We start from the raw sequence: 23619 nt of genomic DNA on the forward strand, positions 1-23619 counted from the left end.
ACAGTACCGATCGGTAAAAATCGAACGAAAAGGGCAGACTGCGGTCCCTGGATAGTTTGACCCCTGTAAGGTTCGAGTTTGTCAGCTGGAAAGCCGATTGTTCGCTCGTCCCGATTTTATGATCACGGAAATTACCGGCCGTCTGTCTCCCTCTTCCTGATACAAGGACGAGTACCTAGAGATCCCGTTGAATATGTACATAATCGGCAAACATGCATCGAGCGTGAATCGAGCCCGTTTATTGGCACAGTGGGATGCACTACAATTTCGATAATTAAACCGGCTTACACGGAGTTCCACGTCGCCCTACTTTGACCGCTTTTCCACCATCATCGTATCGCCGGATCTTGAACCTACTTGGCCGATCGATCCGGATCATTTCGAAGTTTATAGCCGCCGCAGGTTGCTCGTAAATCTCGAAAGCCCGCTACGGGATTTTCAGCATCAGCCAGCGCGACGATAGCGCGGGAAAACGGCTCGATATTAAGCAACGTACGCCCCTCGAGACATTTTCTATTTTCCATTATCAACGATTTACAGCGAACGCCGGAGATAGCGGGTAAGAAGAATTTGAATTTGATACGATGATCGAATTAAGGCAGTCTGATTCGCGTTTCATCTGATAAATCAGCTGCTAGAATAGTTAGTCAGATTATAGAGTATATGCATTTGAATGGATAGTTTGAAGTGCTTGTTGGGATTGGGAATTATCTTTATGCTGATGAGATTGATCGAAACATTATTATTATGATTAATTCACATTTATTAATTTCATTCAAATATTACAATAATTATAACAATCGTTTGTTTTTCCATCTCTTCGTTAAATTGACCTGTCTGGTCCGAGGGAATTTAGTCGCCGCTAACTTTCACTTGTCCGACCGCTCGCCGACCTATTCTACTTGTCCGCACTCCGTTCCTCGAATTACCGAAGTAAATCGTTCTTACGCTTCCAAAACTTGAACTCCGCTTCTGATAACGCTGTGACATAGTGTGGGCGCTTGTAAATTCATTCGCGACCCTTCTGCATACTCGTCACTTAAGTATACCAGCCTGTACATTAAACGTAACACAGCGTCCGCTACTCGAAATGGCTCCCTCGATATTTTCGATGGGAGGGTGATCGTGCGAGCAACGTTAGAGGGTGTATAAGTGGTGGTATGGTAAGGGCGAAGTTCGAGGGAGGTAAAAGTTTGAGATTCGTGCCTCTTGCCGTTTACACCCCCCTGTTTTCCAGCCCGTTGATCCGAGTACCTGTTTCACCCCATCTTTGTCCACGTTCCACGCAACTTCCACGCAGCTAAACCTACGGCAGACTAACGAGTGGATCGAGTAATCTTATTAGATGATCGTCGCTGATTCGGTGGTATATTTTAAGGGATGATCGTAATCTTTTTCATTCAATTTAAGTAACCGAGTGTTACCTAAGAGCTTGTTGGAAGTATTATAATTGAATGGGAATCGTTTTCAAATGTTACGAGCGTAATTTCCAGCTTTCCAAATGATATCATTTTGGAAAATTGTCCGGCACGAATGGAAGCTTTCAAGGTATTGAATAAAATCACGATGCTATACGAATCCATTCAAACAGATCGCAAATTTGATACATTGCAAAGCCGAGAAGCACATTTGTATCTCAGTTTTCTCCTCTGAAAGCAGTTCAACAGGACAGAATTCCTGTGGGAGTCTATTTGAAAGTTCCAAAAGCTTCCTTATAAACAGTCCCGCGTTCCCAAAAGAAAAATCTACAAGCAAACAGAAAGATGCGGGGTAAATTTGAAGAGGAACGAGATTTTCAACTTTTCCGACAGGGGAGACAAAGGTGGAAGTGCCACCGGTAGAGAAAACAAACGAAATATTGCGAGCAATCTAAATTACCGAGTAGCTCGAAGGGCGATCGACGAAACGGAACGAGGAATAAGAAAAAAAAAGAGGGAAAGCGTTCGAGCTTGAATCCTCGAAGAATTACAAGTATCAAATCAACTTCGTCACTAGGATCAGTCCTCTCTGGATACCCCGAGGCGCACGATCCTTCGACTTTTCAACGCTTTTCCGTCCTTCTTACCAGAGTGTTCGTCGATTCGATTCGATTTACTTCGTCAAAGACGCTGAATCCTCCCGGCTGGCAGCGTCGAATCATCGGAACGTTGCTTTTCACGGAGTTTCAGCCCGATATTCCTATCGTTAATGAACGTCGGTCACGCCATAGCCGCGAAATGATGAGGCTGTTGAAAATCTACCGGCGAATTTCGCGTCGCGAATAATCACGCTAATCGATTTACACCTTGACGCGAATAAATTTCGTTGATTACAATCGTAACGCGTTGAAGCGGTCGCGCAACTAGATTTCTGCTGGTCGAGTTTCGTTATTGATGGATGCGATTATTGGCATTTCAAATCGCAAATCATCCAAACCATAGGTGAAACCTTGCAATTTTTATTTTTCTCGTTGCACTTTACAATTTCGTTCTGTTATTCTGGGTTCCCTCAATTATCCCTTCATCTTATATTCAGAAAAAGTATAGAGATTGTTTTTCTGTTTTCGATGCACCTTCGATCTACGTTTGATAAGAGAACTTCATTACATCGAGGTCGAAGTAGTGCATTTTAATTAACCGACAGGAAACGCAGAATACGTGTACAGAGTGTGTTTATCCGGTAAGAAAGTCAATAGTGCCTTTTAAAAGCTCCAACTACTCGATGGTCCTCTATAAATCCTTCGGGCTGGATGAAAAGGTACAAGGTATCTCTGGTTCGATTTATAACCCGCTCCAACTCGTGGAAGACTTGTGTCACTGGTAAATTTATTCCAAATCCTTCCGTGTCTCGCCAACCCGGTAGGTATTATTGTGACAAATTTGTCACGGCTCTTTCCAAGCTCACGGAAACTCTAGTTCATGCGAATCGATTTCAATTTCAACTCACTGAAATTTATTATTATTTTAACAAGCCCGGCTCTGGACCTGTCGCAATCGTCTTCGAGCGAGCAAACACTCTTCAACGAGTCAATTTCAAGTTTATTATCAGGGCAACCAAATTACTTACACCCGATGCAATTCATTTCGATCGGGGTGGGCTATCGGTGAACTTTCGATCCGAGTGGGTCATTTTTCAAATTCATATTTCAATATTACCACCCGGCTGTTCAATTTCCCCTTGTTCATCTTTTATTAGACTCATACCCGACATATTTACGACCTTGAAGCACGTCCTCTTTATTATAACTCGAAAAAAAGGAGCCCCGATGTTTGTGCAATATTGACCCCGGACGAGATCCCGTTGCTAGCCTCCCACGACCAGGAAGAATCGTCGACCGATGCTGGAATTCTTCGTCGTCGGATTCCTGGAGTACGAGTTTCGAAGTACATTCTGAAAGGAGAAGAGAACAGCGGGGCAAAGATAAGGGGAAATAATTCCATGAAATATGACTTCTTCCAATGAAGCATGATATCTTTGGATCGAGATTGAAAGCCACGAATGTCCCTTAGGGTTATTAACATTGCTATCTACGGATATCATTCAATGACAAAGCTCAGATTACACGTTACAATAAAAATTAATATTTTCACGGTGAATACAGTACAAACATTTCATTTTTTCCATCTTTATTTACTGGAAAAAATCGTTCCATAGAGGCTGCTAATTATTTTCACGTTGAACACTGTAAAAACATTTCATTCCAAAGTATATCAAACCATAATTTTCATCTTCGTTTGCTAAGAGTCATTCACATGATTGTCAGAGATTTCGAGGCAACCCTTGGAGAAGATCCTTCCATAGAGGCTGCTAATTATTTCCAGCTAATTATATTCATGTTGAACACCGTAAAAACATTTCATTCCAAATTATATCAAATCATAATTTTCATCTTCGTTTGCTAAGAGTCATTCATACGATTGTCAGAGATTTCGAGGCAACCCCTGGAGAAGATCCTTCCATAGAGGCTGCTAATTATTTCCAGCTAATTATTTTCACGTTGAACACCGTAAAATCATTTCATTCCAAAGTATATCAAACCATAATTTTCATCTTCGTTTGCTAAGAGTCATTCACACGATTGTCAGAGATTTCAAGGCAACCCCTCGAAAAGATCGTTCCATAGAGGCTGCTAATTATTTCCAGCGACACGGTTCGTTCATCAGTTTACCCATCCAGTTATCTGAAATCGTGCGGGTACACGCGCGAGCGGGATCTTCTGGCGAATAGACGGATAAGCTTTAGCGGGATGGTGCGAGCGAGCGTGTAGTTGGCATCGGTGGCGTTGCGGGGCGGTCGAGCACTCGAGTTTAGGGGGTTGTCAGAGCAAGGGTGGATGGAAGGTGGCCGCGAGGCGAGCAGAGAAGTTAGCGCCTGCGTATTCCCCTCTCTGTCTACTTGTCAGCCAAGCGGAGCTGCCACCACCCTGCTCGCTTTTCCTCTCGTCGCTACTCGATAACAAACTCCACGGCACCAGTACTGGCACGGTACTCCGGACCAAACGGGTCGCTCGAACGTCGCGCCGCCTTTTCTCTCCACCTGCCATCGACCGGATATCGATAAGCCGTGTTTACGCGACGGCATCTCATCTGGATCGATCAGCGAATCGTTTCCGATCGCGTTTTTTTTTCTCTCACGGACATCCGTTGTCAATCGTAATTCGTCGACGTCAACGACACGATTTTCGGCTATTCTGTGAACAAAGTTTCAATTTTTCAAAACGCGAACGTTCCTTGTGACGTTATTCGAAAATCGATCGGGAGCTCTTTCAATCGCGTTGAACGATTGATTTCCCATCGGCGGAGGTTTCACGTCGATCGACGCGTGTGAACGGCGGACCTGTCAATCGGTACGCTTGTTATGGTGTGTAACTTGTTGCTCGGCCTCGCAAGGGGCCGGGATCGTTGTCATGATTTTAAATCGCGAACCTCGTGCCCCGAATCATTCCTCGTAGTTATCATTCATTGTTTGCTTCATTTGATTGTTTCTCGACGACCGTCTTGAAAGTTTGCATTCGAAGCAGCTCGAACGCGATCGACGAGTCGTTGAGCGGCAGAGGATGTTCGATAAAAAGCGAAGAGGATTTTTCATCCTTCCAGATGATCCCTCTCGTTATTTGCGGCTTATGATGCCAGAAAGCAAACAAGCCCGTTCTGTCCCCGATATTTGCTTGTCGGATTATATTGTTTCCCTTAGGATCGCTCTGGCCTGCCGGGAAGATCGAGTTTCTCGTGATCGATATCTCGGTGACGGGCAAACAGCCTCGTGTGATATCGGTAAACAGATTTCGCGTAAGCTCCTTTTGTTCCTGCAAATTTTCGACGTCTCCTTCGAAGAGAGGCGTTCGATGCTCGTTTAATTCTTCAATTTGCAACGGTGCTTCGAGAGGGTAAACCGCCAAGAGACGTATCGGCTCGTTTCGCGGAGAAACGACAGAAAAATCGGGTAAACTCGATGATGGAAACAAATTGGAAAGTCTTGGGGACGAGAGTCGGTTTTTCCTTTTTTACGATCGTCCCGACACCAGTTTCTCTTCCCCCGCCTTTACCAACGAATCGTGGCGAACAGAGATCGATTCACGGATCGAGATTACCCTTCGGAAATGAGGTTTCCTCCCCACCCATCGATTCCGATAATTTCTGGTTGTGTTTCCCTGTCGCCACGGAGAAGGTTATTCACTTTCACGGACGCGTTTGAACGGCCATCCATGTCAGGGAATAAAATGGTCCCCGCTAGGATGCGACAAGGGTTGATTGTCGTCCCGATTTCACGCGTCCAAGTTTCGCCCTCTTAACCGATGTGTTCCATCTCTGTCGAGGAAAAAAAAAGTCCATTGCTAGAATCGAATCCGTGGGTCACTTTGACCTGACCGATAAAAACTTTCTCCATAATGTTTAGACTGATGTTCTTTCATTAATATATCTTCTCGCTGACACATATCTTGAATTATAATAGAAAAGAATTGAGTGACAGATTTAAGAGTTCTTTTTGTATTTCTTTGTCCGAAATATTTCTATGCACTTAGTTTTATCATTTTAATCTTCCTAAGTCTGTTATCGAGTAAATTTTTTTCTTATTTCTGGATAAACAACGAACCGAGTTACTTTCGTCGAAGCTCGATCGTTTTTCGTTTCGCCGAAGCACCGTTCGACACTAATTTCATGCGATCGAAAGTTTCATCGGTTCCCCTCCCGGCTTTAATCTCCCCTCTGCGCCTTTTTGAAAGATCCGATTTCGAGATCTAGCCGGCCGACAAATTGAATCTGTACCCGAGTTGTCTGTCGAAAGGGCGAGCTCTGAATTCAGCCTGTTGAAAAACTCGACGGACGAGCGTTTTCATCGTTCAACAATTCGATGGAAAAGCGGTGCAACAAATGGTTATAAAGATTTTCACCGTTCCGTGGCAAAAGTTTTAATTTCCAATCGTCCATTTTGGCACGCGCCTAATTTCTTCTTTCATCCCTTTGATCATCGTCAGAAATCGTTTCCTCTTTCACGCCTCTGATCGCGATTAAATTTAAATTCCGCGAGTTTCCAGTGTCTCTTTCACCGCGGCGAATTCGTACACCCGACCAGCTGACGGAATTGAATTTTTCTCCCCTGTATCCGGCCCGAAAGGGCGTATCCCGTTAAACGACGGTTTTACTCGTTAAATAGCCGGAGGATCAGCCAAGGTGAAGTTTAGTCGGTGTTACATCGACGTAGATAAATCGAGCGAAGCAAACAGCTGGACCATCGGGTCGTTGCGGTTTCTTGGCATCGTTCGAACCACGAGGATTAAGCAATTACGGCTTCTTTCGGGCGGCATTAACCGAGACCTCGATCCGTCCAACGTTTTTCTCACCCACCTGGTCGTCGACGATCTGTAAAGCTGTACGAACGACAGCCCGGTTCACGACGACATTGTCCCGAGTTTTCCCATTAAAGAGGACTCGTCGTTCGTGTTTACTCGGTGTACAACTGTTCCGAATCACCGAGAGGACATGTTCTGTCTTTCTGGTACGGCTACACGAACGACAGGATGCGCGGTGACGTAATTGCGAAATGGTATTTGCGTTGTCCGGCTGGACCAAAGTTTCCCTGGGAGATCCGTAACATTCGATGAAAGGAAGGATTTGTAGTTACCTGAAGCCAGATTGTACGCTTGTTTTGTGGCTACGGGCGTGTTAAGTGTTAGTTTGACGATTAATCGGACCACTGTGTTCCCGGTGACAACAGTCGGTGTCTTCGAGGAAAGTTTCTCGAACGTAGCTTGCATGCTAAAACTTCTTCGAGGGCTTTCCTTCGACCCTTGTAAAACGTTTGATCGGGAGGAAAGAAAGTTCGACGCGGTATTTAACGGGCCGACAGCCGTGCTCTTCTTTTCTTACAGCTGGTAAAAGAATGTTTCAATTCGAGATTTAGTGGGTGAGTATTTTATCGGGTCTTTTTTTATTTACATTGACTTTGAAAGATGGATGAAAATTGATTGAATATAAGCTGAAACGATAACCTGTAATTTAATGTCTAAGGCGTAGAGATTAATTAGATGTCCGGTACTGGCGACACGGCGCTAATTGTCAACGTATAACGATAATTTAAAGGGAAGGAAGGGAATCAATCTTGTCTCCGTACAAATTAGTACAGCCACCGTAAAGGATTTAGAGGATTATGTCGTAATTCGATTTATGAACAAGGGAGTAAAATGTTATATCTTCTTCTGTTGTAACTGCGGCTAACGTGACAGGCTATACAGTTGAATAACGAGCCTCGAAAGAGCCCTGGGAAATTGATTTTATCATTAACGTGGCCAAACAAAAGGGACAAGCCAGTTACAATACCGCCGTGGTTATTAAATAAGAGAGCTTCCAATATTGGACATTATGGTCATAGTTATGGTTATAGTTATGGTCAGAATATGGACTATGGTTTACCAACGTAAAACTTGGTCAAAAACAAAGCACGTTTAATAATTTCATTTCGTCCGTTCCTCGTTACGATACCGAGATCGTTTCATCACGAATTCGTAATGGATAAAATCAATTTCGTCCAGTTTTGAAAGAGAAATCGACTTTCGAAGATAAAAGAATAAGAGAAACGTTCGATCTCCTGGCTATCTGTTTTCCTTTCGCGATTATTAAAATTTATTGGTTTATCGAGCACGGTAACCCTCGCTCGACAGAGCGTGAGATCGGTGGATTAAGAAAGGTCGTTAACAGGGTCACCTTTGTCCTCCCTCGTGCGCTGGAAATACTTTGATAATGCAGTACATTAGCTTACGCATACAGAGTTTTATCCTGCAATTTCATTCTATTGATGTTTTTTAAAAAAAAACGAAAATTTGATAGAAACGATTGTTTCTGATGATAAAAAAATGATGACTGTGGATTTTCATGAAATCAAAGGACTGGGAAACAGTTGAAATAGAATCTGCATTTTTCAAACATCGTTTCGCTCGTGTTGCAATGGTATTATTAAAAATATTTGTCGTATATTCGCGGCGATTCGTCGATTCCGTTCTATTTGCTTTTCATTTCTCCCCATTAACCTCGGTCACAAAATTCTTCTCGATCCTCTTATCGAATCCAATTCGGTCCCCTCTTATCGGCCTACGAAAGTTCCCATTGCGCCGCAAATACTTCATCCCAGAAGGATGATTTCCTTAATCCAGCAGCCGCTCGAGTAGAAAAGAGAAATAGAAGGAAACGGGGTTGGTCCTTTCCAGTCTGAACGTCCATTCGTGGTCGACGGTTTTAAACCGTCGCGAACCAATTAATCTGTTCTCCTTTCCCTCTGAATGTTGGATAACGAGCGACGGACGTGTATTAATTGGAACTCGATGAGAGGGATTAAAGGGCAACCAGAGAGCTGACCTTTTTCCTCAGACGTCTAACCTTCCCCTCCATCTCAGACCGATGAATCGTGCGGTTTTTCTGTCGCAGCACATGGGTCGTCGTCGTGTTCTTACGCGAGCCGGAAAACTCGGTAGGACTGGAAATCAATCAACGAACAGATTCGTCATCGTTCGATCGACATTCGATTATAAAAGAACTGGAGCACCGTTTGATCGTGACCGACACGCGGGCCAGATTTTGTTACGAGTACCATTTCCAAAAGTATTCTTAAGTTTTCAATTTATTTATATAAATTAATGGAAGGTATTTCAAAAGATGGTACTCGATTTTAGTTTGGTAAACTCATTTGGAACACCGGCACTCTTGGAAAGATCGAGGTCGTAAACTTGTCATTCGGTGACTGGGTGTCTATAATCTAAAAGTTTTCAATATTCTATCGGACCATTGATTCCATCCCCTTTCCAGAATGCAAACCTTCGTTTGATGGTTTAAAAATTCTGCTGTTCCAGAGGGAAAGAGTGACACATCGGGGAAAAAATTCAGAGCGAAACAGGAGCATTTGCGATTTACATCCCCTATAAAGTTCGTTCTTTTAATAAAGACACTGTCGAAATTCTGTAAGGATGATCGTACAATTTTAATTATAAAGAAAACAAGATCCTATATAAAATCTAATTATAATTAAGTTCCAATTTGTTCTTGATTCCACCCCCAGTGTGGTCATTCACAGGATGGGCCACCCTTGTGACCTGAAACAATTATCATCGAGGTCGTTCATTTTAAAATTCATGATTGATCCTTTGTCCATTTAGAATCCTTTTTACGAAATTCACGCAGTGAAAAACGAGGCTGAAAGTTTTCAAAATCCACCAATTCATCATTTTTGCCCTCTTTCAATGCCAAAATCCAAAGTCAGAGTTCCTTTTTTCGAAACGTACGCACGATCGAACGAAAAAGGGGGCTGGCATCGAGCGAGCCGGTACTTTCATCTGCACTAAAGCGTGTCCGACACTAGATTATCGGCCGTCGCGATTCGATATTCGTTCGTTCGAAATAAATGGCCGCTAATGGTATTTCTGGTAGGTGTCTCGCGCGATAATGCGCGTCTCCGGTCCAGCCGCCGCTAAAACGACGAAAACAGCGCGTTGCTGGAGCCTGTTCGTGTCCGGTCGACGCTAAATGATCCAACCAGTTTAATCGATCGAGTCGACCCGTCGGATAATCCACGTGCACCGTTATCGTCGTCGTTTGATCACGTACATCATCCTGGAGGAGCACCGCGACGCCTGCTGGCACGATGATGCACGTCGCCGACCGCTGACCACCGGCCTGCGTCCAGATTTCAGGTATGAACTCGTTTTTCAAACGGTCACGTACTCGCGCGTGACTTCTATCGCGATGAATAGAAATGTTGATTGGTCCCGTATGATTTTCCTCAGAGTGCTTCAAATACTTTATCGTCTAACGTTTTCGATTTACGATCGTCCGTGACTGATGGATGGATTATTCTTTAAAAACGTTAGACCACTTTGGTATATTTGAACTCCTACGTCACTCGACTAGATTATGACAAAATAAGACAGTTGGGATTCGGAGAATTTATCGTCGCACGAAGAAAAACATGCGCATAAATTTCACCAAGTTCGTCGTTCGGTAGCTAGCGTATCGAGAAACTACAAACATCTGTAGCCGTGCAACTCGCCATGCGAAATAGACGTGTTCGTCGAACCGTGATATCGTATCATTGTTGTCAGATACAGGGATACGTGTTGTTTTTTTTCTTTCCTTACTTGTCGAGGCTTGTTTCGGTTCGAATGTTTACTCGGGCATGAAGAATTCGAGCTCGGTACGATTCGGGTCTACGGGAAGGTCGGTCGACCGAAGGGTCTATGCGATGTTTAGTCTTCGCTCGGCTTTCGAAGCGATCGGTTCGCACCGCGTCGCACTGGAAAATATTTGTAATTTCTCTCTTCTACGTGATTCTCGTACTGTGTCTCGTGATAAAATAACGTATTTTATATACGTTATCCTATATACTAACATAATATCCGTATCTTAACCCTTTAACGTGTCAACCGATGAGTTCGGTTAACGTAACCCAGATTAGGATCGGGGTGAGCTTTATAACTGTTTTGAAAAGTGAAGTGAAATTTGGAGAATGGTACTAACCCCAGCTGCCACTGAAAAATGTGACCAGTTTTTGAGCATCCAACCTAATACTGTGAGTACACTTGATATTTGTTAACTTTTTATGCGCTGTACATTATCATAGTTATGTGAATTGAGGAGGTATTGGTTTAACTTTTCGGATGCCCAAAAATGATGGCTTTTCTTTTTATTTTCTTGAAGTGTTTAACGAGTAGAATCTAAAAATCCAAGTTTTAAGGCGCGGAATCCACCGATTCAGAAATTATGCGTGTGTAAAACGGAGCGTTTTTAGCGTATTTGTTGACAAGTTATTTCGACGTCAAATTAACTCTTCTCCGCATCTAATCCTTTGCCGGCCACCAGTTGGACTTGGACTCCATTCGTTGGGAGTGATTACCATCAGTTCCTATCAAATCCGAGGGGATATTGTTTATAAAAAAGAAATTAAATGGCGGGTTTAGGCCGCCACTTATGTAATTCTGTTTTGCCGACGGCGACTCCACTCATTGAACAACAGGCTACAAGTCAATATGGTGTCAAAGTCTCTTGTTAAATACTTTAAAAACGCTCAATTTTACAAATGCATAATTTCTGAACTGTTGGATTCCGCGCCTTAAAATTTGGATTTTTAAATTCCACTCGTTAAATACTTCAAGGAGATAAAAAGAAAAAGCAATAACTTTTGGGCCCCTGAAGAAAAATTCAGCCGAGGTATTTATTATTTTTAAAAATTAATGTTTCTTTTTCGACAAACTATATTTTATTCGAAAGGACACCATCCTTTTTTTCATTGCCTAATCTGAAAATACAGTAGCGAGAGGCCGTACTCTCGTCGGAAAAAAAGCTTTTATACACGCACATATACGTCCACAACACGTATGGACGGACGGTCGTTACGTTACAGAAAAGCCTGCGAATCGAACCGGATTTTCTTCTCTCGTTTTACGTTCTCCTGGAAGCAACAAAGAAATTTATGCGTTTCCATTCCGGGCGTTCATTCAAGCCGCTCCTTCCATTTGCCCTGGTGCGATCGAAGGCATTCAGTTAACGATCCTCAGATCAACGGAACCTCGTAATTTGTTATGGGCTTCGGTAGTTTCATTGATAGGCTCGTTCTATTAGCGATTCCCCTATCACAATTGCAATTACTTATTGCACTTTTGTTAATTTTCATGGCGTTAACATTTTCCCTATCGCAGTAGAAACAATAGATCTACGATCACACGAAGAGCAATGTAGGTTGTTAAAAATATTAAGCACTCATTTCTTAATGTTTAAGCATAAATTTACCGATTCCTTTTTCCTCTTCATTCCTTAATAATTTCTTTCCATTAACTTTTTACTATCAGAAGCAGGAGGTTCAATTATTCGTTAATAAACCACGATCTGGTCTACCTTATTGCGTTTATATTAGATCCACTATCTTTTATTAAAGTGCAGGAATTTTATGATTTTTTCATGGTAAACATTAATCTTCGTGCAACATTCAAATTTTTAATATTTTAATCGATAAATGTATTCTTTGAATATCTTTGATAAAAGTCAGTGGAATCTACAACATATCAGATATGTTAATTAATTTTTGATTGAAGGGTTATCGATCAACAGAAGCTAAATTTAGTCTCCCTGTGTTAATTTAATAAGAGATACATTGTTGTATATCGTTGTAGGCGATGTAGCTGCAAATAAGGGTATAAGTTTTACGTAGACACATAGACGAGTAGATACATCGTTCGAATACAAGGATAAAGCACTCAGGCTCGTAGAATAGAATAGAAACCCCTTTGGTAATCTAAGCTTCGTAGCGTCGTATTTCCCTCGATCCCTTCGTCCTTCAGTCTCATTATCCTAAAATTTATTCCGTCTGTTGTCCCATTCTTATAAACGATTCACTGTTGTAGATTAATTTTTCTTTCGATTCGATTCGATTTTATTGCAGTCGAATTCCAGGAGCCGAAGATTGAAAATTTCACCTTTTGCAAACTAAAAATCTCTCTGGAAACAAAGCGAAATTAATTTGAATGGTAGTTGTTTCAAGATTGCTTTCGGAAACACAAACGATTTCGAAACCTTTCGCTAAATCGCGGGATTAATGTTCGATCGAAAGACAAATATTATATTCTCGAACGAAGCCGATCCGTTTGACTTTCAACCGCGTCACAGCTCATGGAAAACACGAACCAGTTCGTGGATTTTATTCGATTTACCTACCAACTTCAAAATCCCATAGTGTATCCTGTAACAGAATCCATTATTTCCTATCCGCTTTGAATAATATATTAGAGAAAGTAGTCGTCTCCATTTTGTTTGATAGAATTATATATTTCTGCTTACACCAATCAACGCAGCTTATTATTCTTAATAAAAATGTGTTTAAGTATTTATATCAAAAAATCATTAGTTTAGGAGATATTATAATTTAAATATTTTAAGTAGTACAAGTCAGGCATATCTGCGACGCAACGGAAAAATCATTGATACGCACCACTGTTAATATAACGAATCATCAGAAACGGTTCAAAAATCACGGATATCTTTATTGGAAAAATTTTTGCAATAGTTTTAAATCGCGCTTGTGATCATAACATTGAAACTTAGAAATTCGCCGGACCACGTTCCAGCAGGGTGAAACTTTCGCGCAGGGTCGTTTTCGTCGGCCAAAGTGTGCCTTATCGCGGGAGCAAAGGCAAAGAAAGATCAAGGGAATTTCCTCCGGAGAACACTCGGCCCGGGAAACAGGCCAAGCGGGTTGATATCGGTGCTACCTTGACGGCAAAGCTCCCTTGTTCCTTTAATCTAGATTTCTCGCGAGCCTAGGTGCAGCCGCTTTTAAACGCTTGTCTACCGAAAGAGAAACGACTAACTTGTTGAATTCACGTTCGAGAAGTTTGGCTTTGAACGACGATCAGATCCTTTTTCTTTCCCCTTCAGAGTGCCAGTCATTTACTCTCTAATACTTAAGGAGTTTCGCACCTTCAATAAATGCATCAATTTTTCTTCGAAGTTCAAATTTTTAAATGGGAAAGTTAAATCTAGAGGAAAAATGAAAATCTGTCTTTCTTAATCTTTCTTAGGTTCCATATTCACCTTGAGGTGTGTCACAAAAAGGTATGGTCTTCTAGAATGACCTAATAAAGAGTTCAAGAAACAGTTAGTGTCGTTTCTCGTCAGCTTCGTGGTCGAATCAAGTATCCCGCAGTTTCCCCAAGATGCTCGTAGCTTTTTATGTTTCTGGATGCACGTTCATCCAGAATATCGTGAACGTAAAGGCTGAGCATAAAGATCCAGTCGCGATGGGAATGGTTCGCAGAGCGTTTCTCTCGCGATTGAAGAGCCTCGAACGCGACGCTGTGGTTTCAGCTTCTAAATAGTAACGAGAGCTATTCGGATTTTTGAAATGGTGTCCTAAAAATCCGTGGAGTATCTCTGCCATTACATCAGTGAATGTTAGTCCCTCCTAAAAAAAAAAAAAAGAAAAATAATTCGAACAGGGTTTCTTGAAAATAGCCATCGTACGATTATGTCAAAGATCCTTGTAAGTTAATATTTGACTTGCAACGAGGCTTCTTTATTGGTGCGCAAATAATTAGCATAAAATTCTGGTTCATCACGTGTTCGATGAGCGCGTGATTAACGTTGAATTATCGATAACGAAATTTCCACCGACCACTGGGTAAATGTACCGGGTTTATTTAGTTGCACACAGCGCATTACAGAACGCCGACCGGATGTAACAACGCGGAGGATATATAATTTAACGGACGTTTCACGAATACGCTCGGAACTTATTAATCAAAGTCATTCGATCGATCGCGACCTGCCCGATGCAAACAATGACAGGCGTTTCATGGATTTACGAGCGTTCACTCTTTAAAAGTCGAAGTTCATTACAATATGGTCCGTCGGATAGCATTTCAAATCCTCTAGATTTATGTTTGCAACTAGGATATCTCTAGGTGCGTTCTAGATCGGTAATTACAATAGATACAACACCTGGATTATTATCATTTTTATCGCACCTTTAATTACATTCGTTTCTCCTAAACGTTGAATAGAATTGAAATAAAAAATCCACGAAGAAAGATGGTACGGTTTTTTGCAAACCGTTGCAATTAGCTGGCACATTGTTGTTAAGAAAGCAAAGACAAATAACAATTTTTAGCGGTTGTTTCGGTGGCAAATACCACCGCAACAATGAGATTCCTGTCTCGTAAGAGAATTATCACGGCAATAAATAGCGTAGATAATGGGAGGGTAAGTACAATGCAACTACGTTGTTTTACTTCACTTTTACAATGGACGAGAATCAAAAACGAGAACCGGTACGAAATTTCCGCGAACCAAGGATAGTTGTATAATCGGTATTACGAGCGTGTAGTTTCAACGATGCTGCGAATGTTCGTAGCTGCGAGATTTTAGAGAGATGTTACGTAATAATGTTGTAATACTACACTTCAACCCTTCGGTTGACCCTTCAAGCGACCCTATTCTCCGTGGTACATTCAATACGTGTCGAGAGGGTATCATGTTTGAGTTATCTGTTAGAGCACAGTGTGCGGAAGTGGGGGAAAATAACTGAAAGCAGCTTTGCGAACAAGACTGTTAATGAATACCTTTGTTCCAGGAAACGAACGTGTGGTTGTTTTTATTTTACCCCGCATTGCTTGCATCGGTTGTTTTCCCTTTTCCTTTTTTATTCGGTGTACCCTTTATAGGAGATACATTTTTAGTTATCTGATCATTCTTTTATCGTTCAAACGATTCGAATAACTTCAAAGAGTGAATGGATCAAATATGAAACTTCATTATCCGATATTTCATGTTACAAAATTTAATTCGACGTTTGCCTTTGAATTTTCAAGTCCCACTTCGCTTTCAACTTGTATCATTGTTCAAAAAATTACCTGATATTCTGAAAAGAATTTTGAACAAATTATGCAACGAAGAATCCACGATGCGTAAACAGGATAATAAGAAACGGATACGAGGATATAAATCTCGTTAGTTTGTTATGAAACTTCAATGCGCGGTCGTTTCAATTTAAAATTGACTCGTATCGTATCGTCGTTTTCAAATAACAAAGCGCTCTTTCCCGTTCCCGTTCGTTATAGATCGTATTTTTGCTTTTTATTACGCCAATAAAATCATATATCGAGGGTTGATTCTCAAACGAGGCGGAATTTCTCGTTACATTGTTAAATAAAAGGAATCCACCGATTGTTTTTCTCGATTGATTAAACATTACCGCTATAAACCGATACGAACGTAATTGCCGCTGAAAACCCGTATATTTTCTACGATCCTGATTACTTCGGGAAACTGTGTTTAGAGTCGTTGAAACGTAACGCGATCGAATAAATTTACCATCGGGATAGTTGCGAGATAAGAATCGTTTAACCGAGGAAACGAATCGAATCTTGTAAAAGCTGGGCAAACTTTCTTTTCGAGAGATAGTAAGCTTCTAATTGACGGATTAAAAAGAAGTATCTTTATTCGATTGTTTGATAACAGGTCTTCTCCTCGGACGAATGAAGCGTTGATTTGTTTGAATCATTAAAATTTAATCGAATATGTTATAAAAGAAAAACTCTGATCAAACGTTCTCTAACGTCTTTGTTACTCGTTCGATCGGCTTTTTACCCAGCTGTTTTTCTATTACCGTGCGATTCCACCGCACGGCTGGAATGTTTTCAAACTGGTCGCAGTAATTATCGATGTATCGATCGTTGGAAGTGCATCGAGTGGCAAACAACCTGGTCCCACGAATTACACGAGCATGGTCGAAAGCGTTCATCTATCATCATGGTTATGTACGAGCACTTTGACGTGGTGCAATTCGCCGGGAATAAGCGTGCGATATCGTAATATCGAGCCTTCCAGGTATACGCTTCCCTGTAAAATATGTCAGAACGATTTCCCGATAGAAAGTTTCCGAGGCAGCCTCAGCTTCGGAAACTGTGGATACAAATTAGACTGGGTCGTACAAAATATTGATCGCGCTTTCTGATCGCAGACTATCGGAAAGAAAAGGTTTGAAAATTTAGAAATCACGGGTGAATAGAATTTCAGGATGAAAGATTGCAACGTTAAATTTTTCGATATTTTCTAAAGAAATTCGTCTATCGCTTATTTTTCATATTCTTAGAAAATATCCACTTGGTTTGATGGATAAAATTTCGACTTGCAGGCAATCAATATCCCTTCCATATAAACTCGTTCACTTTTCTTCCCATCGTACGTTCCTCGTTCAATATCGCCGTCAGAACGTCAACGTATTCATCATCCACGATTGGCGTACGTATCCGGGAGGCAGAAGTGCACGACAAATTTCAAGGGCGTGATTTTCTGCTCGTCTGGATGCGGTCGAACGTTCATCGATCATCCGGGAGTTAAATGCACGGATGCGTGCACTCGATGCCATGCAATTTGACACTGCACGGGGAAATCAATTCTAGGTAACTGTTAGCTTGATACAAGCTACGATAGCAGACGGTCATTTGTATTCAAGAAATTTCTAAATTGAATATTAACACGTTGACTGTCACAGTGAAAATTGCCATATAAAATTTGTTAATTTGGAAAATTTCTCTTTTCTTCTCTTTAACTAATTATTTAATTACACAGAATTTGAGGCGTCGATCACTGAGCGTTCCAATCCTAAGATGGAGCAAATATACTTTTTCCTGCGTCATTCTTTAAATGCCTTTCGAACTGGACTTCTCATTTTTCTCAATTAAATGTAAACCGTTTCGAGCGTGTCGTTTCCCGTTGTCGGAAGTCGGGACACGCTTTTCACGTTCGATTAAACGGGACACGAGGTTACAGCCGGAATAATGGATGCTTAGATCGGGAACAAGCTGCCTCTTAAAGTAGCCCACCGTGTTTCGCTATTAAACCTTCAGGAACACCTTACGGGTATTTCCTGAACGGCATTCATTTCGAGGGCGTTGGAGAGAACATGTAACTTGTTTTTCGATTAAACGGACACGTTTAATCGATCGTTCGAGCTGTAACAATTTCGTTTACCGTGAGGTTATTTTAACCGAATAAAACGTGACGGATTTTCGACCTCGAGCAGTGAACATGGTGGATGAATCGGTATCTGGGAAAACGCAGCTGTAACAATATTTACCGTCGGATCGTTGGTATTATGTATAACATTTATTATGAGTAAAATTCACTCGTTAAATATGATACGTCAACGTGTCAATAGTTTAATATAAATCCGCGTTTCCTAAGAAGAACTCTGAACTACGTTTTCGAAACTGTAACAAAGATGATTAAGTTACACACGTGAGGAGCAAGAAACTAAATCGAAGTTACGAACAAGACGTTCGAACGGGTTAAAGGGAAGGTATTTTGATATCAGACGATGTAGATGTCGCGTAACGCTTCCGAATCGAAGCGGAATACATTTTATCCACGGAATAAGCCGACTTTCGAGAAGACGTTTCGAAGATACGTCAAGTTATAGGAGAACGTGGAGAAGAATTTTCCGCGGCGAGGGAGAAAGAACGGTAACGTGTCGGATACAGCATCCGGATATTATCATAGAAATCGAGTCTTTGGATGTTCGAAATCCTTCGGGTGCATACAGCATCGTGGCGAGCTAATTTGTTTGCTCGTTTCATGAAATATCCGGGAGAGTATCGTCGAGAGGGGAACAAATTTCCCGGTAATTCCCGGGTAAAAATATCTGAACATCGAAACGGGATCAAGAAAAGTTAAACATTTTTCCGGCAACCCCTCTCGTTGATTAAGCAATTGATTTTCAAAGGTCCTCGTTTCCGACCAGCGATTTCAAAATATGGTACAGAGCTTTTGATTTTTAATGCAAACTCGGACTCAATCGAATCCTCGAGAAAATATTCTGGTTAAAATGCATCGTTTACATTTGTATTTCAAGAGAAACCTGGAAATGGCGGTCCTTTTGGTATCAAAATTTACTAGTGTTAACGCGATAACGGAGCAGTGAATTTATTAAATTTTATATTTAATATAATGTTTGCATGGGAAACCTGTAATGAAACACGTAAATTCGCGTAAGTTTGTTATAGAACCCGATATCCTAAATTACTTGTTTCCATGAAATTAACCAACAACCATGTCGGTAAATGATTATTAATTAACGTATAATTAGTGGTATCGATCGGTGGAAGTTAACGAACTATTCAGATAATCCAATTTCCATGAACACAAATTCTCAATTATCTACAATTAATGATTCTTAATGCAATTTGTATAAAACTTTTTTACATCATATTGTTTGTTTAAATGCTACGTTTTTTCTTTGCTCGCGAAATTCCCGCGTAATCGTCGCTGGCTGTTCTGTCCTAGAGGTATATCGAATTATTCAACAACGGAAAAACGTGTGTAACGTTCTGGAAACAGGCAACACGACCAACCACCGAAGATCCCCTTTATTAAATTGAATCCCCGACTCCCAGCTTTAATCTTGTTGCCTGTCCCGGTCCGCCGAACGATACGTCGCGTTCGTGAAATTCTTACGGGCATTCTGTGCACGATTTACGACTCGTCCGGTTCGGTTTTGCAACCATGAGACGAGAATTTCTCGCGTTAATCCATCGCACTTGCGGACCGTTGCCGTTGGACAGCGATATTTTACACATTTCGTGTGCATACCGGGTCGTATTGAAAGCATTTACAAAATTAACCATCGAACTATTCGTTTTTAAACTCTTCGTTATCAGAGAGTTAATTAACGAATAATTAGGAACGAAGTAGGACTTAAATTTTTAGCGGGAAATTAAGGACATGACAGGTTCTGATTTTAATTAACACCCACGCTCTTACCAATCCACCCGGAATTTTTCCAAACTTCCGATAGGAAAACCGACCCCGGTGATAATCGATAGCTATCAGAAGGTTTTTAGATAAATCATAAGATACGATAACAATTCGACCATTGTTCTATGCTTCTCGACTCAGATTTCTAAGGATAATGGAAATTCTAAAGAAAATGGAAAGAAGGCTTTCTGATAGAATAGCCGGAAGTTGAAAGAGATCAGGTGCACGAGCACGCTTATACCATCTTTATCATGACGTTCGGTACGGCTCTGAACGTCTCTAAAGCTGTCGAGCTTTTATGGTTATGTTATATAGCTTTTACCTGCGAGGGGTGTACTTGATCTCTTAATAAAACTGGTAGTAAAACAATTTTTCTTCCGCTGTATTGCTTGTGAAATATTGCGTGCAGCTGTGGTCGTGTATTATCACTGGGGAGAGATATCTCTGGCTTGTTAACGCTTTGATTGCTGCATTGTATTAAACTAGCGATACAAGGTAGAGAATTGGGAAATTAAATTGCAAAATGGAATATTTTTATCTTTGACAATTTATTTCATACATCAGATCAGATATTGTGGATTTCAATATGCAAATGACAATTTTGTTTCATTTCTTCTTTTATCTAATAATATCAACAGATTGTTATTATTTTCAACTTCTGGCAAAAATTATGCACTTCCACTTTGTTCGCTGATACAAAAATTATTCAAATTCAATATCGTCGAGCCATAAAAGACATGCTTTCCATTTCTCAAGGGAATATGTGACGATACGTATGCGTGTTCCATGCCGCGCACACTTGGGTGTCGTTACAAAGAATTCATATTTACCGTATAAAATAAAATGTATCTGAAACATGAAATGCGTCCGAAAAGCTTTCAACGTACTCCTCGCGGCAAGAGCTTATCGATCAGCAAAGTGTATCCATAATTTACTTGAATTTCCAACGAACAGGGAAAGCATTTGTTAGGAAATGAAATCGCGCGATTTCAGCGAATCTGCTGGTAATTACCATAGATTTAGCTAGGTAAAATTGCGCATTTATCCCGATGGATTAGAATTCAAGAAGCAGTAATGTTATCTCTTAATTTGAATGGCGGACGATAAATTAAATGAACAGCGATCGAACCGCGAGAAGACGCGAGACCGCGCTGCTTTATTTTAATTATTTCAATAAATAATTAACGAAACAAAATTTAATTATCATACCAATTCGTCGCTGCTCGCTCGGGTGATCTATACAGCACAGCTCATTGTTCAATCGAAGGCACGAAATTATCGGCTCGACCGGTTATCATCGTTAAAAGTCACTCTTTGGAGTAATTATCGAATAATTACAAGTGGAAAATTGTCGTCGAACGAGCAGGACGCGTTAATCGCGTAACTTTTGGGATTGAATCACGGTTAACGAGGAAAAACGTTCGTTCGTGCGTTGCGTTCATTTCCTTTTCGCTTATTACGATGACATTTGGTTTAATTGCTTTGCTTCTGAACAATTATATAATGGGTGGGAAAATGGAAGCTGTCGCTGATGTTATTATCAATTTTTCTTCCCCGTAACCTGATTTTTCATCTGTCTAATTAATTAAGTGTTTCGTCCAATTTGAGCCTTTACATGGGATATTAAATGCATGTATGTTGTTCACACTCATCGCTCTTAATTACTCCGACACACCCGTGATATTTGGCTTAATTGCTTTGCTTTTGACAAATTATGTAATGGCCAGGATGGAAGGTGACGTCGATGGTTTCAACGCGCAAGTACAGCAGTTATTTTTTTCCACGCCTAGTTAGACTTCTCGTTTGTCTCATTAATAACTTCTTTTAATTAATATTTACACGGGGTGCTTTTTGTAACTTGTATAAAAAATACATTGTAGCGAGGTCATTTGTAGACACAATGGACAATCATGATCGTATCAAAGTACTACCAAGTTTATCTAATGATTCGTGATAGTTCCAAATCGTAAGGATTGTGACTGAGGTCCTTCCATTCAAATCGAACCACATAGTTTCGTCCAAGTTTGAATGGGTTTATCGATGCTCCGTTGCACGTGCAATGTGCTCAAACTAATTTTCGATTTTCATACCAAATCGAGGTCAGGATTGAACTCTACTCGACCCTGACTCGAATCGTTGCAAATTTCGAATCGTACGTCGTTACCGAACAACATAACGTGATAATTATCGAGGATTTTTGCAGATTAAATTAAACGCGATAATGAAACTTTATAATGGCACGGATATAGGCAGAGCCGGACGGCAATTTGCAATTTAATACGTGCAATTTGGACGGTGCGGCTTGAAATTGTTCGAATGTAATTAAAAATGCAAAACGATCGTTTTAATTGAATCGAATTTGCACGATTGACGGCAGGGAAAGTAGGACAAAATCAGATTTCAAGTATACTTTTTCATATAAAACATAGATAATAATAATTTGTTAAACAATATCGATATTTATCGTTAAAAAACTGGAGTATCTATCTGATTTTTCTCTACTTCCCTTTATTACCCATTAGACCAAAGCCACCCTGGTTATATGACCATCTTGAACAAATTTTTCTAAGTTTGGCGAGTTGTGATCTATAATAGGGTATCAGAGGTAAAGAATGTCACCTTAGTTGCAATTTACAGCAATTATCCGAACAAAGTTGCTCGATCTATTTCCCTGGTGGGCAAACATAGTTGGAATAGTTGGTCGGGTAGGTAGTAACAGCTGGTAACAGTATAATCTAGGGATTGCTTACATACACGTTGGGAAGATGTAATTAATTGGTCACGCGATAACTATGATAACCCTTTATCTATCCTTACGAGCAGTTAATAGGATTAATAACAATAATTACCGACGATGTTAGGCGAAGTCAGGAGCAACGAAAGTTGACGGAATATAAATATCGTTCGATCCTGGAGCGTGAAATTGATAGTTACCGATATCGGGGTCGGAAGAGGAACGAATTTTTCGTAGAAACGTATCGGCTTTCGTATATTGAAAGGGGATACAAAAGTGATATCTTGTAAAAACGGAAGCGAACAGAATATGTTGCAGTCGAGAGCTCGATGGGATTGAAAATGTACGTGTTTCGTTATTTAAAAAAAAAGTAATTTTCTCTATTGAATCCCTATGCATCGTTCAAATAAGCGGTTTGTAAATTTTGCAAAAAGGTCTCCGAGCATGATACCCTCTTGATTCGAGTGTACGATGAAAATCGCTTCACTTCTTTTTTCCTCTTTGTTTGAAATACATTAGTTTACTACAGAAACTCGTGACCGTGTGTTGAATAAATTTTGAAATTAATTCTGAACGGTCGCCGATTGATCGACGTTGAAAAAATAAAAAATAAAATAGTCGCGGAAATAGAGAGCGTTTCCACTTGGAAAATGAGGCAGCTGTCACTCGTATGTTTATTTTATAAAAATATTTCTCGTGTTCAGTTGTAGTTTTTCAATTTGATCCGACAACTGTTTAGTTTGAGAAATTACAACGAAAATGAAAATCGACGTTCAATTTAATTGCCAAGCGAATCGAATATTTAATAATCAATCAAAGAGTTAAAATAATTAATCATTCGAACGGTTTCTTTCCGTACAATTACCGCGATCATGTTTCTGCATATTATTGTAGATTCGACGAATGGAATATTTATTTCATACACTGATGCGAATACACAAAACGTGTGTGTCCTTCTGTAGAATTAATCACGGGAATAATCTGGGTACTTGTCGGTATACAATAATCTATATCGTGTATTGTTGCTGGACCATATCGAGCCTTTAATTATCATCGACAATATTACATCGTTTCATCAGTAATGTTTTAATTATAGATACGGCTTCGTTTGAACGATAT

The 23619-nt window shown here is 40.6% G+C and overlaps 1 protein-coding gene across 3 annotated transcripts in view; it reads left to right on the forward strand.

Moving 5' to 3' along the window:
• Window positions 1–4472: 4472 nt before the first annotated feature.
• Window positions 4473–23619, forward strand: part of LOC114872720 (5-hydroxytryptamine receptor 2B-like) — an 89672-nt gene continuing 70525 nt past the window's right edge. The window contains exons 1-2 of one of the 3 annotated variants that reach the window (XM_029180258.2): window positions 4473–4839; window positions 9894–10156. The gene's annotated coding sequence lies outside the window, so the exon portion shown is untranslated. Of the gene's footprint in view, window positions 4840–9893; window positions 10157–10726; window positions 11032–23619 lie in introns of those variants that run through there. The other 2 variants (XM_029180259.2, XM_029180261.2) reach the window with 2 other exon arrangements.

Source organism: Osmia bicornis, chromosome 14 (assembly GCF_907164935.1).
Source record: "Osmia bicornis bicornis chromosome 14, iOsmBic2.1, whole genome shotgun sequence".
NCBI lineage: Eukaryota > Metazoa > Arthropoda > Insecta > Hymenoptera > Megachilidae > Osmia > Osmia bicornis.